Source organism: Mixophyes fleayi, chromosome 4, assembly GCF_038048845.1.
Source record: "Mixophyes fleayi isolate aMixFle1 chromosome 4, aMixFle1.hap1, whole genome shotgun sequence".
NCBI lineage: Eukaryota > Metazoa > Chordata > Amphibia > Anura > Limnodynastidae > Mixophyes > Mixophyes fleayi.
The window spans coordinates 240,889,187-240,904,706 of NC_134405.1; the positions used below are offsets into that span (position 1 = coordinate 240,889,187).

The window sequence follows — 15,520 nt, forward strand, 5'->3', positions numbered from 1 at the left end:
AAAACAGAGCTTTGGTAAATATTGGTAAGTCTGCAAATTGGGCATCTCCACAGAGTACAAGTGTGGTATGGTGTAATCACACCTCTACCAAACACCTGGCTTCAGGAAATTATTATCCTCCATTATTTATATGGCGCCACAAGAGGTCCCCAGTACCATACAGTAGGTAGGATGAAATGGGTAAATAAATAGTACAGCGCAGTTGGCAAGACATAACAAGTACCATTTTCAACAATACAAGGGTAACAGAGAACAAGTTACATGGTAAAGTGCAGATATAGAGGAGGTTAAGGGATCGACATATCAACAAGGTAGAGCAAGAGCAAACCAGCTAACAGGAGAGACAGAAACCACGCATTAGTGGTTAGGAAAAATACTGTGCTTGGGACATAAGACCATTTTAGGTGGGACGTTAGGGCAGAAGTATAGGGAGGGCACAAGAGTAGGGAGGACCCTCGTGTAAACATTTGCAGTCTAATTGGCGTGGATGAAACATAAGTGGGTGACATGGAGGGGTGGGCAGGGGGATGCGACGGCTGGGGTAGAAGTTGGGTGGTAGATTGGTAAGCTTTAATTAACATATGGGACTTGCAAACTGGGAAGGGGGGGGGGTGTGGGGGCAGTCTGATTCAGCCACCTTATAATTTTGCAGGCTTCCTACTGGCCATAAGAACTGCTGTTACATCACAATCCTGATTGATCAGTTTGCTGCATTTGAGAGCACACTGTCAGGCCATCAGTCAGGAAAACAATATTTTATTTTCCCTTATTAACAGTGTTCCACTAAACATAAATCTCAAGAGTGCAACTATACATTGTATTCATTAAATATAAATATGTAATGGAATGACACACACATTATATATATATATATATATATATATATATATATATATATATATATATATATATATATTTGGAGTCAAATAATTGGTATGGTCATTTCAAATTAATATCTATCAATCTGATTGTCTATGTCTGATATTATGCGAATAGCACGCTACGGCGTGGAGGAGCGTAATTAACCACAACACGTGCTAACACTTATAAACACATATTAAAAATAGTTGCAACACAGTAATTTATAATGTAGCAAAGTTTATAGTTAAATGTTATAATGTTATATATACTTTAGTGAGATCTAAGGTTCAAGATACAGGAAACACATTATGTCTAGTATCATTCTAATCCCCTATTTATCCGCAGACGACTGGTTCAACTGCCTAAAGGATCGCACCTTGCGTATGCAAGATATGGATTATAGGGAATAAATGATCAGAATGGTATTGAGTGTGTAATGTAAATAGACCAGTTTGAACCAGCTTTCGGCAGGAAGATTAGTATGCATCTTTTGGAGAGATGACCCCCACCCTTGGAGAGCATCGTTTGAACTGGCCAATGACCTGCATTACACTTGACCGTCCTGAAGCCTGAACCTATGGAAACATGCCAAATCATGTGTATTGTTTTCACTGTTTCACTGACTGTATATAAGCATGAGCACTGGGGCCAGCAGACACTCTTCTCAACCACAAACTTCAGGACTGAATGACTGTATGCTGAATCCAGGGCGCCTGTGTATGTAATCGGCTATACTTATATTATTGGATTGTTACTCTGCTGCTTTTTGCCATTAAATTGCATTGTGATTTGGAACCACACAGTTGGAAGTGGACAATCGTCATTGGATAGCGACTAGACGTACATAACAATTTATACATACATGCATACATATACACACACACACACACACACACACACACACCATATAAAGTACCAAAACAAACACCTTTAGTAAATTTTGTAATATTTCAATATTTTATAAATAAAACCAGCAATTATACAAAGTGCTAATTGGATCTCGGTCAAGGATATCCAGTTAAATTATTAACAAAGGATGAACACACTTCCCAGCAGTGCAAGGGTTAAAATAATTATAATACATGGTCTAAAAATCCAGTGTGTGCACTGTGTATTGCTGCAGTAAAACACGCGCTCTCATTTAATTTGAGAAAATTACAATTTCCCCTCAGGATAAAAAAAAAATAAAAAAAAATCTGTAGCAAAAGGAAACGCACAACAGGAAGCCACTCGGAAATGGAAAATGTAATGATTCTTGGTTGACAGCTGTTATGCAAGGTGAAGAACACCACACAAAACACATCAGATCATCATCTGAACTTTATTAACCATTTCACTACCATAACAGTCAGTAGCAAACTCCAACACAAAATGGGCAAAGTCCGTCACTTAAACAATTTTATGACATGTTTTACACTGAAATGAAATTAATTTAATTAACAAATAATAAAAAAAAAAAAATATGAATGCAATTTCCCAAGGAGAAAAATTGAAAGAACCTTACATTTTTATTTCAGGCATGTACACATGCGGGTATTTCCATCATACATATCATACCTTACAATTGTCACGATATCATTTCCCAAATTATGCTAGAGTGGATAAATGACCAAAATGTTATCAGTTACATTGCCTAGCACATTATACTATGCTTCTTCGCTCATCTCCTGGTAGGAAAAGGCAAGTAACTGAGAGCCAAAAGATTAAAGTCATATGGGTTCATCTTTTCCATTAACAAAAGGTCCAGTCCGCAATACTTGGGTTATCAAACATGTTTGTACCAGCTACTGTCAGGCCCACTTCTTTAAAATCAGTGAAAGAGTTTTACTGTGAAGTGACCAGACAGTGAGTACAGTCAAGCTTAGGACAGGAGCAGACAGACAATGGAATCTAGTGGTGCGCGCTTGTCTCACTCTCCCATCAATGGCACTGTAAGTAGCAGATTTTTAAAGTTCAACAACTTGAGAGGGCATCAGGCACCAGCAATAATTGTAATCAACAGGCAACTTGTGACTGGCACTTCACCTAACATATTTTGTGACGGATGTTCAACTTTAGGGACGGCTGTAATCCCCCCCACGAAAATATTCATGAACTAATTTAGCAAAATTGGCATCACCCTAGCTTATTTTTGTGGCACAAAACACGCCAGAAAAACTTCTTAAGTACTATGTGTATGGAATCAAAAACAATTGAAATCCTTGCATTGAAAGACTTGAAAATCATAAATATTGAGATCACTAAAAGAAAATGTGATCTTGTGAAAATATAGAACGTGTGCAGCAAACAGACTGTCCATAGAATACTTGGATGTCAGAGGAGCTGGGTGTTTGAATTGTTTATATATAACAACTTCCTCTTGTGTACTATTTCCAGTTAGAACAGGAGCAATCCTGTCTGCTCATGTGACAGTAAACAATGACAGGCTGAGCATTTTAACACTGCTGAAATTATTATAATCATTTTATAATTTTATAATATCAAATGTAATTATGAGCGCTCACAATATATCTAGAATTGTAACCACACAAAGACAATATCTCACATTAGGAGCTAGAAATAATGAGCAAGCAATAGCAAGGCTGGGTACACACTACAGAATTTTCCAACCAATGTTTTATCCATAACAATTTTACTAACGTCTGACAAAAAAAAAAAGTCCTTATCAGCATGTGTACACACAATACATGTTTTAAAGAGATCTGTGTTCTTCATCTGTAAACTTTATGGAGATTCTGATTGTGAGTGCATACACACTGCAGCATTGGAAGGATGTCGTTCCATAGCTGAACGAGATTTATAGTTATGCGGAACTGACGGTCGGTGCTTTGGAACAACTATTGTTCATCATGTAAGGCTAGGTACACACTGCAGAATTTTCAGACCAATGTGTCACCTACAACGATTGTACCTACGACTGAAGGTCCGAGCGGTTGGTCGATTCATGTGTAGACATTATACACATTTTAAACGTTTTTTGGAAGACCAACTGTCCGACCTGCGATTTTTGTCAGGCATAACGTTGGCTCATACAGATTGTGATTCTGTACACAATGAAACAATATATATGGGCTCCCTGCAGCGATATGTCAAAGAAATTTAAATAAAGGGCTGAAGATCACCAGCAAAAAACTCCCACAAACGCAATCAGGAAAAGAAAACACGTTCTCGAAGTCAGCAAATTGGATAAAGTCATTTCAATTAATATCGAGCAAACTTGATTGTCTTTGTCTGAAATTACGCTACGGCGTAAAAGGGCGTATCCAGCCGCAACACGTGGCAATGAACAGTTTCTACACTTTTAGACACATTCGCACAAACCTAAACATTTGTAAATAGTACACATTAATTGTAGTTGCAACACAGTCATTTATGTCGAAATATAGTAGAATTCATGTTTAATAAAGAAGGTATATGCATACTAGTGAAACCTATGGTTCAGGTTAAGGGAAATGTGTCATGTTTGAGATCATATTAATCCCCTTTACATCAGCAGCTGTCCGGTGCATGCGGCGAAGAGATCGTACATTGCATACTCTAGTTATTGATGTTAGGGAATAAACCTTTAATATGATTCTGACTGTAAAATGCTGATGGACTGGTTGTAATTGGAGTTATGGCGGGAAGAACAGAGCACATCCCCTGGAGAGATGACCCCCATCTTTGGATTCCTTAGATTAAACCAGCCTATGATCTACAACCCCCTGGACCTTTCTTAAACCTGGACCAATAGAAGCAAGCCACATCATCTGCATTGTTTTACTGTATTTCTGTTTGCATATAAGCATGAGCCTCACATCCAGTGAACACAGTTCATGTCCACAGACTTCAGGATTGAATGACTGTTCGCTGGATCCAGAGCGCCTGCGATAAGTAACGGCTGTACTTATTATTTCGCTTGAATTACTCTGCTACTTTTTGAGAATAAATATTTGTGCGTTGGAAACTCAAATCGAGATTCGACAATCGTTATTGGATAGCGACAAAACGCTCTTAACAACGTCATCGCCATTCATTCTGTAACACGTCTTTGTGTATAGTATATGTTCGTTCGCAACTGCACAAACGGTCATTTATCAGGTGATTGGGCCGATAGTTGGCTGAAAACAATGTAGTGTGTACCCAGCCTTAGTTATGCAAACACTGGTTCTACAGATCAGATGATGCACACACATGCAGCCATTTAGAGCCAATGTAGTTTTAATTTGCAAAATTGCACAATGAAATCACCATGCATCTGATCAGCTATGACAACTTCATAGGAGGTAAAGTTCTGCCAAATGAGTTAGACAAATTGAAAATAAAAATGTAATTAAAGTGCATTTAAAGGAAAATTATCAAAATTAAGTGTAATATTTATATTTAAAAAACATTAGAAAGCTCACATCCATTTTGAGGATATGTTTCATACAAGTCTTACATTTTACAGTAATACTGTGGAAAACCAGCAGCTGTTATCATTGCAGCTTCTCACTGGTCTGTAAAACAATAGGTAACTACATTAAATCTAAGGCTACCTGCTATGAACCCTTAACTCAGCCACATGAGTGTTTTATTGAATTGCACACAGACCAAACAGTAGCTCTGGCTAGTCAAGCTGCTCAGACAATATCAGCCACAGACTAACCACTTGAGACCTAACGTGTGTGAATGCACTGCTCACTCTGTGACAGGAACACAGAAGAGGATTGCAGAGAGGACATTAACCTGGTAATGAAAGCTGCATGTAACCTCTCTAGGGGCCACAGGTGCTTACTTGTCACTGTTCTAGAATGTTTAAATCACTAATTAATTGCATCTTTTGATTGTTAGAGTACAAATCTAGTATTGTAATGAATTGGTACTTGTGTAAGGAATGCAGTACTGTTTGCCATTTGATGAGTTAATGAGCAAGTGGAGCAGGGACAATAAAGCCTCCACTCTGCATTTCAACCTTCCCTTAGGGGTCTGTTTATCAAAGTCCTTTGAGCTGAAAATTCCCACAAAACTGCAGTTTTCAAGGGATAACATCAATATTAAGTATAGAAGTTTTTTCTAACTGTAGGATCTGCGATATCTGCAGTCCCACCATTTTTGTACACAAAGCAGTCACCATAGGTTTCTATGGGGACTGCTGTTTTGTGTGATTTACCAAGTTTCGACTTGTTCGCAAGAATTAGAAATTGAATCCTATGGGAGAGCACTGCAGTAGAAGTATCTTCTGATCCCTAATCACAGCTTACCTGCTCTCCCTTCCGGTCACTATAGCATATATGACTCTGCGTGTGCGTGACCTTAGGTCATTTTTGCGCAAAGCAACTTTGCCATAGTGACTGGAAAGAAGAGACAGAAAACAGGAGTTTTAAGGTAAGTGGAATCATCGCCGGAACAGCCTCCTATCGGTCACGTTATCCTAGGATGATTTTCTGTTAAATGGGGTTGAAAAATCATGTCAGCGTTGCAATGACAGATGATAATTAAAGGGGGAAAACTCAGTTAATTATTAAATATGCCTCTTAATCCCTTATTTTCACCCTTACCCCATGTCGATAAAGAGACTACTGCTTTTCCACTGTCTAAACCGTGTACAGCTTACGATCGACTGCTCAAGGCTTTGGTGGTCTGGTCAGAGTTACTTAGAAGCAGATGTATTGTCAGCTCTAAGAAGGGGATGGAGACGGGTGACAAAAGGAGGACCTATGCATCAGTGAGATGTCCTCAGCAACTCAATGTGGAGCTAGAGGTGTAAAAAAGAGTGGAGGAGCAGGCACAGAGAAGAGAGCAGGCAAAGAGGCAGACAGAATACAGCGCCCGAGATTTTAGAAACGAGTGAAAGTGAGAGAGCAGGAGAGAATCAGGAAACAATGATGGGCCTGTGAGAAAGATAAAAGGAACATGGGTGATTTGGAATGAGAGGAACATGGACAGAGTTGACAGAACAGAGAACAGGAGCCATTAGAAACTGGGAAAAAAAAAAGATGTTTGCTGTATTCACCTATTGGTCTGTCTATTTTCATCACTTTGTAATATGTTGGCACATTATAAAGGATAACAAATACATCTTTTAAAGACTTACATAAGCAACTAAAGATTAATATATCTAATCTGTCAAAAGGTTATAGCAATTATGTTGTTACCTTTATATCTGAAGATAAGTAGCTATTTAAGCAAGTAGATTTTATGACACATTGTTCTTGATAAGGAGGCCTACTATAGGAAAACTAGATTACCAGCATTTGCAAGAAAATATTTCACAGTAGTCAAATTGAGCAATATCCTGCAGAGAATCAACAGAAGCAAACAACAATGCTCATCATTCACAAAATATTGCAACACACAAACAAATTTGTCATGAACTCTAATCCAAAAATGAGTCATTACTTAAATCTGCATACTACTTCATTTTGCATATTTTTTATCTCAACTATTTATATAATTCTCTGTAGTAATGTTGGAAGAATTTTCAGATACATATGCCTATCGTATTTACAAAAACAATGCATATATATTACAACTGGGGTGAATAAAAATATTGGGAAATTTAGGAGGAGGGCTAATCTCAATCACTGATATCTGCCAAAAAGTACTAGCCGACATCTAAAATGGTCTTTTAGCCACCTGCTCAAGGATGCCTTAAAGGTATTGTTCTGGCCACGGCTATTTATACCTCAGTTGCACAGTTTGATAAAGAAGCAACCCAACTGTAATACATCAAACAATCATTATAAATTTATAATACAATAGCCAAGATCACTCCCAAGATACACCAATGCTATAGCTTGCCTGTCACTATTTAACAGTTAATGGTACTATCATTCTACAGACTTCCTAAGTTAGATGTGACACTGCCACCCTCAACTTCCTGTTTTCCTTTATTTTTCACATTCATACATCTCCAAATTATGCCATGTCTACTTGGGCAACATCTCCAATAAACAGCCTTTCTTCACAAGATACCACCAAGCTCTTAACCCATGCTCTTGCCTTTACTATAGCAACCAACTTCTGCTTGTCCTGCCAATGAGAACACCATACCTTCTGCAATTATTCATGAATGGCGCTGAAAGACTCCTCCACACTTCTTATCCCTTCATCATCTTTCTGTCCATTTCTGTTAATCCCTTCATTTAGCTAATTTTATTCTCAACTTTCTAGAAAGCTGTCAAGCCTTGCCTTACAAGTCTCTCCATAACTCCTGTCTCCTAGTCACACTCTGCTCAAATGGCATTCTAAGGTCTTCCCATGTTGGAACCTCATCCCATTTTTTAAGTGCAGAGAAAGACAGTGGGAGCGAGCTTTGAATTTTTGGCTTACATACATTTAAATGCTACTAGGATGAGTACAGCTAATTTCCTAGAAAAGTTTGAGATTTATTTTCCAGCAGGGCCTCAGAGATGCTGTTCAGAAGTTTGTGTTCTTATCATAAAAGGGAGTTATTACAGGACATGACTACCATATATGAAGCATGGTGCACATGTGGTTGTAGTTTCTCCAACAGACAAAGCAGCAGGAAACATTTTGTTGAGCCTTGTTAGGGTATAATACCAAAGGTAATAAACTGTATAGGCAGTTCCTTGATCTAAAGCTGGGTTCACACTAGTGTTTTCAGCCAATTATCATCAGGTTCATCACCCAATAAATGACCATTCAGCTCAATATTGTATCAGTGTGTACACAATGACCAATAGTCTTTCCAAAGCACTGACCATCGTTTGTTTCGATTGTTCAGTAGAACTAAAATTCTCGTTTAGCTATGGAGCGACATCCTTCCAGCTGAAAAACTCAAAAGCCTGTTGTTCCAAGTAAGGATAAGGGCTTTCTAGATATTGTTGAAAAGGGAGAGTGGGTTTTCAACCAGGAGAGTCTGAAAGAGATAGTCATTTAGGAAGGATATTCATTATAACCAATATGATCCTGCCCGGCCAGGAGATTGTAACACAGCTTCAAGAGGTTAGGTCAGCTTGCATCCTGGAGAAGAGTTGGGGGGAAGATATCTTGGAAAATTGAATCATAGCGGGATTTGACAAAAAAAACCCTAAATATTTCATCATTCGAGGCTGCCACTTAAAAATGTTTTAAAATAAGTTTGGGATCGTGAGAAGTAACCTGAAACGGCATGGCCTCGGATTTTGAGTAACTGATCGTATAGCCAGACAGATCACTGTAGATTTGCATAATTTTGCAAAGGCTGCCCAATGGGATTTTTCGACTGGAGCATTAAGAGTAAGATGTCATCGGCAGAGAGAAAAATCTTGAAATTGGCGTTGCCCACTGCATTCCCTAAATGCTGCAGATAGATCCGATTTGTGATGAATGCAGCTCATTCACCATGGCAAAAATCAGGGGGGCAGTTGACATCCATGTCTGGTGCCATTATGGATTTATATCGTTATCTATAGGAATGCCATTAATTAATACTTTGGCTGGAGGCTCAGTTTTTGGGGTCAAGATACCATTTGGGAAGTCCCCAGTAGCCCCAAAGGACTTAAGGACTAATCTCATAAAGCACCAGATGATTATGTGAAATGCTTTCTCAGTGTCGAGCAAGAAGGCAGTTAGGGTTTTCCTGGAGTTTACCATGGCCAAGATCAATGGCTCACTTGGTATTGTTCCTCCATTGAAGTCCCAGAATGAAGCCAACTTGGTCATAATATATCAAGGAAGGGAGGAATTAATTCAGTCTATTGGCCAGGATATTAGCATAAATTTTGATATCATTATTTTGAAGGGAGAGGGACCTAGAGCAGGCAGTTATGCAAGTTCTTACACTCTTTATGGATCACCAAGACTCTGGACCCCAGCATTTCAGCAGTAAAAGGGTCCCCTATGTGGCTATTTATTTATTTTTTGAATAGAAAGTGTAGGCAGGAGGTGGGTCAGCAAGTCCAAGAACATCTTATAGTATGCAGCAGTATGCCCGTCTGGGATGGGAGATTTACTGGTTGTTAGTCTATAGATTCTTCTATTACCTCAATTGAGATCTCCGTGCTCAAGTATTATGCAGAACTTCAGGACAATTTAGGAAGTTATGCTTCTTAAAGAAAATGGTTGATTATCTCATCAGCGGAGTGTCCAGAAGGAGGAAAAGGGTGTGTGGGTAGGTTGTATAAGCTATTATACAATTAGTGTTGAAAGTACGATCCAATAGCTGTGGAAATATGTATCAATTGATTTTGATAATTTTTTATGGCGATATTTGTCGGAGTTCATGACAATCTAAATCTTCAAACCAAGATTCTATCTGCCTTGTCCCCCTTCTTGTAGTAGGTTTGTCTTAACCATGCAGTTTTGCTACTTGCTTAGAGAACAGTTGGTCAAATTTGATCTTGGTTGCATCGAGACCAGCATGAGGGTAGTGGGTCAGGAGTAAACTTGTGTTTGGATTCTTAATTTTGACATTTGATGGACAATTTATTTATCTTGGAGAGACCTTACATTTTTCTTTTTTGAGGCGTCATGTTGATTAAGTGACAGCTTTGGAGGATATCCAAAGGGTGGATGAAAATATATCGGGAGAGTCATGGAGTTCAAAAGTATATAATTCTGTGATAAGGGTTTTAAGCTAGGAAACAGTCTCTGTGTAATGGAGAAAAGGATCATTGAGCCGACACGTCACAGGATGAGGGCACGGAATTGATCAGACCAGATTAATGAGTGGATAAGGGCAGATTCCAAATTTAAGGCTAAATAATGGTCATGCATGTCTATATGGGAGCATAAATGGTCATAGAGCAGTTGGGATTTCATGAGATTTAAAAGTGCATTTCATTTTTGGAGTTACAATTTATCAGGATCAGCAGGTAATCTAAACAAGCATTACAAGCTATAACAAACAAATATGAAAATAAAGCAGGGAGGAGCTGGGGACTGCAGGTTAAGGCTCAGAGAGTCGCATGTCTTCTGCCCATTACTGGAGTAGAAGCCAGTCTAGTCACCTCTCCACTTTGCGTAAAGCCTTTAATTTATCATAAGCATCATTTATGGCAGTATTAACCAGATGAAGAGTCGTATTTCCAGTATACATATTAGGGCTCCACTGGCTGTATGACAAGTGTGGGAAGGAAGCGATAATGGGTGCAATATCTTGTACTATAGCAGCAAATAAGAATTAACTCTGAAAGATAAGAGGTGTTGACAGAGAATGTAATTAGGGAAGATCAGGAGTATATTTCTTCTCAGTCACCTAAAAATTAGATAACTTAGAAGAGCTCAAACGAACCTTCACCTCAGTATACTAGGAAGTGTCTCTTGTTCCAAAAAAGTAGAATATTAGAATTGGGAATGGGAGAACACAGACCTTTCTGACTAAACTGGAGATGTGTACTCTGGAAATATGGGTAATTACAGATGTCTTGTCTATTTATTAATGCAGAATATTTCTACTGCAACAGTTATACTCTCTGAATTTCTAGTGTAGATCAGATCTGCTCTGCTTGATTCATCACAGCTGAACTTGCCAGAGTGGTGTCTGCACTCTTTAATCATAACACAGCGAAATACAGTGAACAATCAGCAGAATAGTATTACAATAATAAAAAACAAAAAACCCCACAGGTATAGAAACTGTAGCTGCTCTGCTTGGCAACTTTTTTGGGCAGTCAAGTAAAAGAAGGAAGCTTTCCTCTGTTTTTCAATGCAATTATAGCCGTTGTTCCTAAATTACCTCATATCGCCAAAATATTTGTTACTGATTTTTGGATGCAACAAAGATATTAGCCCTCTGACTGAATAATATATTATCATCCCTGATTGGCCCAGTGCAATCTGGCTTCATGGTCAATAAATCGAAAAGTCTCAGCATGAAGGGTCTGCAGGTTTGTGAAAAGTATTCCGACTCTGAGTCTATGGCTGTATTGCCCCTGAATACTGAGAAAACGTTTGCCTCAATTAAGTGGGTTTATCTGTAGATTGATTTAAAAGGGATTTGGGTTTCTAAAGGTATGGACTGCTAACTGATCTCATAATGGTTTGCTCTAGTTATACGAGTGTGCAGAAATTCCGGAGTGACTGATTGGGAACAGGAACCTTGAAGATATGCTCATCTATATAGCAGTATTAGAATTTATAGAAATATTTGGAACATTTGCTGGTTTGAAAATCAATCTTTTAGATGTGTTGCACAAGGATCAACTGTCATCCTGAAAATGAATGTTGTTGATAACTAAACAAACTACAGAAATGGATTGTCCTGCTGTCACCTTTGTGGTACTATTAAGGTGGGCAAGTGAAGGAGATAACAGGAAGGTACTATTTTTCAACACTAAATAAGAGGGTCAAACAAGGTAACCTATAACATATACATTACTAACTATTGCAGACTATTGTGGGGACAAGAATTATCATGAAACTAACCTAAAAACATAATATTTCTAGATTATACAGGGGATATTTGGTTAATGTAAATAAATGAGAAAACGTTTAAAAATAAGATAATTTTAGAAAGGTGATCAGAAAAACATCTAAATAAACGGTTATTGTAATTCATGGTGAAGAAAACTTGAGTTACGTTGTCTTGCTAGCACCTCTCCTAATTAAGAAGTGGGAATAAAAATAACAAATAATGTCATGTCTTATAAAGAGACACATTTGGAAAGAAACATTTATTACTGGTTTATTTGGCAATAGTGGACATCGATACCCTGGCTTATCATTCAGGACAGAAAAAAATTAGAGATAACGTGATCATGGGAAGACATTTTGGTATACACAGTGGACTTCCAATCAGAATGCAAGTGAGTCATATAGACCTGCTAATCCTAGGTTCAGTTTACCCTCCGACAATAATCATAACTGTACGTTGTGCATTCCTTAGCAGTGCATTACAGAAATGAAGAACTAATGCGTCAATATGATGTTGCTATATATAAGTATATATCCACCTTTTACAGAGAAAGACTGAAACCAGAATAGCTTGCAATAGGCTCCAAAGCAAATGTAAATATAATGGCAAACATTCTAAAATATTTTATGTTCTGTCACTGCACTTGGGAACTGTTTAAATGAAAAAATATTTCTTACAAGATGACAGACATAGTATTTTTACCCACAGACCAGCTAGCTTACACATGGAATTTATGCGAGGTGAGAGAAGAGACAATTACTAGAGCAAGTCTTCAACTCTCCTAAAACTGTTGATCTGACATTGTGACACACTTAACTTCAAGCAATGACACCGTAGTATGAACTAACGCCATGCATGGCATATAAGAAAAAGAAAATACTATGAATATAATATAAGCATATGTTGCATAAAGGGGTAGGGAGGACTACATTTAAAATGTTACTGAAGTCATGCTCTGCTCTGCTGACAGTCTGACAACTCCCAAGACACATGCTATGTACAAAAAGCACAATTGCTGGACTGCTGCAAACTTATGGTGAAATAGAAGTACATCACAGAAAAAATTCATACTGCGCAAAATCCTAGGAAGAATTGTATAAGAGCATGTACGTAATAAAAATCAGCACAACAACAACTACCATAAAATACATTTTAATAGCTTTGTTTGGTGATCTAACAAATGTATTAGACATCTCCTATGTAGCTGAACTAACAACTTACCTTGTTCTTCTATTAGTTCATGTTAACACAGCAGAAGATGTCGGAGTAATGAATACTGTGTACTCACAATATGGCTGTTCTGCCCCTTTCTATTTATACCCCAGTTGCATCATTTGATAAGCAGCAGCCCATCTGTAATACATCCTAGCATTATATATTTATAATCTGATAGTCCAGATCACTAGCAAAAGACACTGACTCTTGCCAACTTACTGACCCAGTTTTGCAGTCATGAACTCCAGAAGACCTGACCAATTGTAAGGAACACTTAAAGCAGGGTTTCTCGGTTTTGGATCTAAAGTTCCCTCCAACAGGTCATGTTTTCAGTGGTGTGTGGTGCGGTTGGAATGAGGAAAGACAGTGGAAAGTGGAGACATGAAAGATGATTGAATAATTGCAAATCCAAACAGACAGGATACGTCACTGGTGCATCATTAAGAAAGTAGCGTAAAGGAATTGAACAACTATACTTTCATGTCAATAAAACATTTGCAATTTAATGCAATAGCAAAGACAACATTGGTGCACTAAGAAGTCTAAGGTCGTCATGACATCAATAATAATCATGAAATAATCATGTTGTTATTTAGGACAGTATAATACAAGCAGACATGACCAAAAATGTTTGCGCTGGACCTTTTACAATCAAATTCTGGAGGGGGCATCCTTTGACTCTGCCACTACTCTTGCTAATATTGCGGTCATTCCAAAACCAGGAAAAGACCCTCTCCACTGTGAAGGTTATAGACCCATTTCCCTTCTTAATGTAGACCTCAAGCTTTACGTTAAAATCCTGGCCACCAGACTTAACCCCCTGCTTCCAAAGCTGATCCACCCGGATCAAACGGGCTTCATTCCAGGGAGACAGGCCCCTGATAACACTAGAAGGTCCATCGATTTGATCCATTCTATACACAGTGGAAAATTGCCCTCTCTCATGATGGCCTTGGATGCGGAAAAGGCCTTTGACCGCGTCTCTTGGACATTTATGCGGGGAGTACTTGAATCGATGGGCTTCTCTGATAGGTTTCTGTCTGGCATGTTGGCTCTTTACAGAAACCCTTCTGCCACTGTATCTGTTAATGGCCTAACCTCCAAACCATTTACAATCTCCAACGGCACTCATGAGGGATGTCCCCTCTCCCCATTGATCTTCGCCCTCATAATTGAACCACTGGCAGCTAGAATTTGTTGCAATCGATTTATCTCCGGTATAAAGGTTGGGTCTACAGAAAGTAAAATTGCTTTATATGCAGACGATGTCCTCATTAGCATGTCTAACCCCATTACCTCCCTTCCCCCCCTTCTTTCTGATTTAGAAACTTATGGGCACTTCTCGAGCTACAAAATTAATCCTGCCAAAACTGAAACATTAGATTTTTACATTTCTAAAAAAGATAAGATAATATTAGATCAAACATTCCCCTTCACTTGGCATCGCCATAAAATAAAGTACTTGGGTGTTTTTCTGTCCAAAAATCTCTCCCATCTGTTTCAAGCCAACTTTCCCCACACCCTATCCCAAATTAAGAAGGATTTTAGCACCTGGTCTCACCAATTTATCTCCTATTCGAATCCCCCCCTACGTATTTAACTTTCTCCAATTTGAGTCCTCTAAATTTATTTGAGCAGGTAGACGCCCACGCGTTCGGCTCGGGATTTTACAGAGGTCCTCACGGGGCGTGGGTCTAGGCATACCCAATTTCAAAAAATATTACCTATCAGCCCAACTTGCTCAATGTGTCTTATGGAACGGTTCTGGGTCAACTAGGGTCTGGGTAACTCTGGAAGCTGAAAGTCTGGGGATGCTTACTCCTGCTTCCCTTCTGTGGATTCCAAGGGCACGTCGACCCAAAAAAGCTCTGACTCATCCCATAATTTCCCATTCTCTAACTATAAGGGACTCGTCCATCAGGATCTACGGTCTCTCCCCACATCCATCGCCAATAATTCCCCTTTTTAATAACCCAGATTTCCTTCCGGGCTTACACCATTCCTCGTTCCTTCCATGGCACTCCCGAGGGATACGTTTCATAAACGACATAACTCACAGTGTATCATTTCCCCAATTCACAGACATTCAAGCTACATTTGGCCTGCCCACACGGAATTTCTATC

General features: G+C 38.7%; 2 protein-coding genes across 7 annotated transcripts in view; both read right to left on the minus strand.

Moving 5' to 3' along the window:
* The window catches only part of OSBPL8 (oxysterol binding protein like 8), a 151,663-nt gene that overhangs the window by 93,834 nt on the left and 42,309 nt on the right, over positions 1-15,520 (minus strand). Inside the window, exon 1 of one of the 6 annotated variants that reach the window (XM_075209571.1) lies at positions 13,403-13,448. The exons of the other annotated variants lie outside the window; for them this stretch is intronic. The gene's annotated coding sequence lies outside the window, so the exon portion shown is untranslated. Of the gene's footprint in view, positions 1-13,402; positions 13,449-15,520 lie in introns of those variants that run through there. 6 annotated transcript variants of the gene reach the window in all.
* E2F7 (E2F transcription factor 7) overlaps positions 1-15,520 on the minus strand; it is a 340,183-nt gene that overhangs the window by 66,105 nt on the left and 258,558 nt on the right. The gene's annotated exons all lie outside the window — the stretch shown is intronic.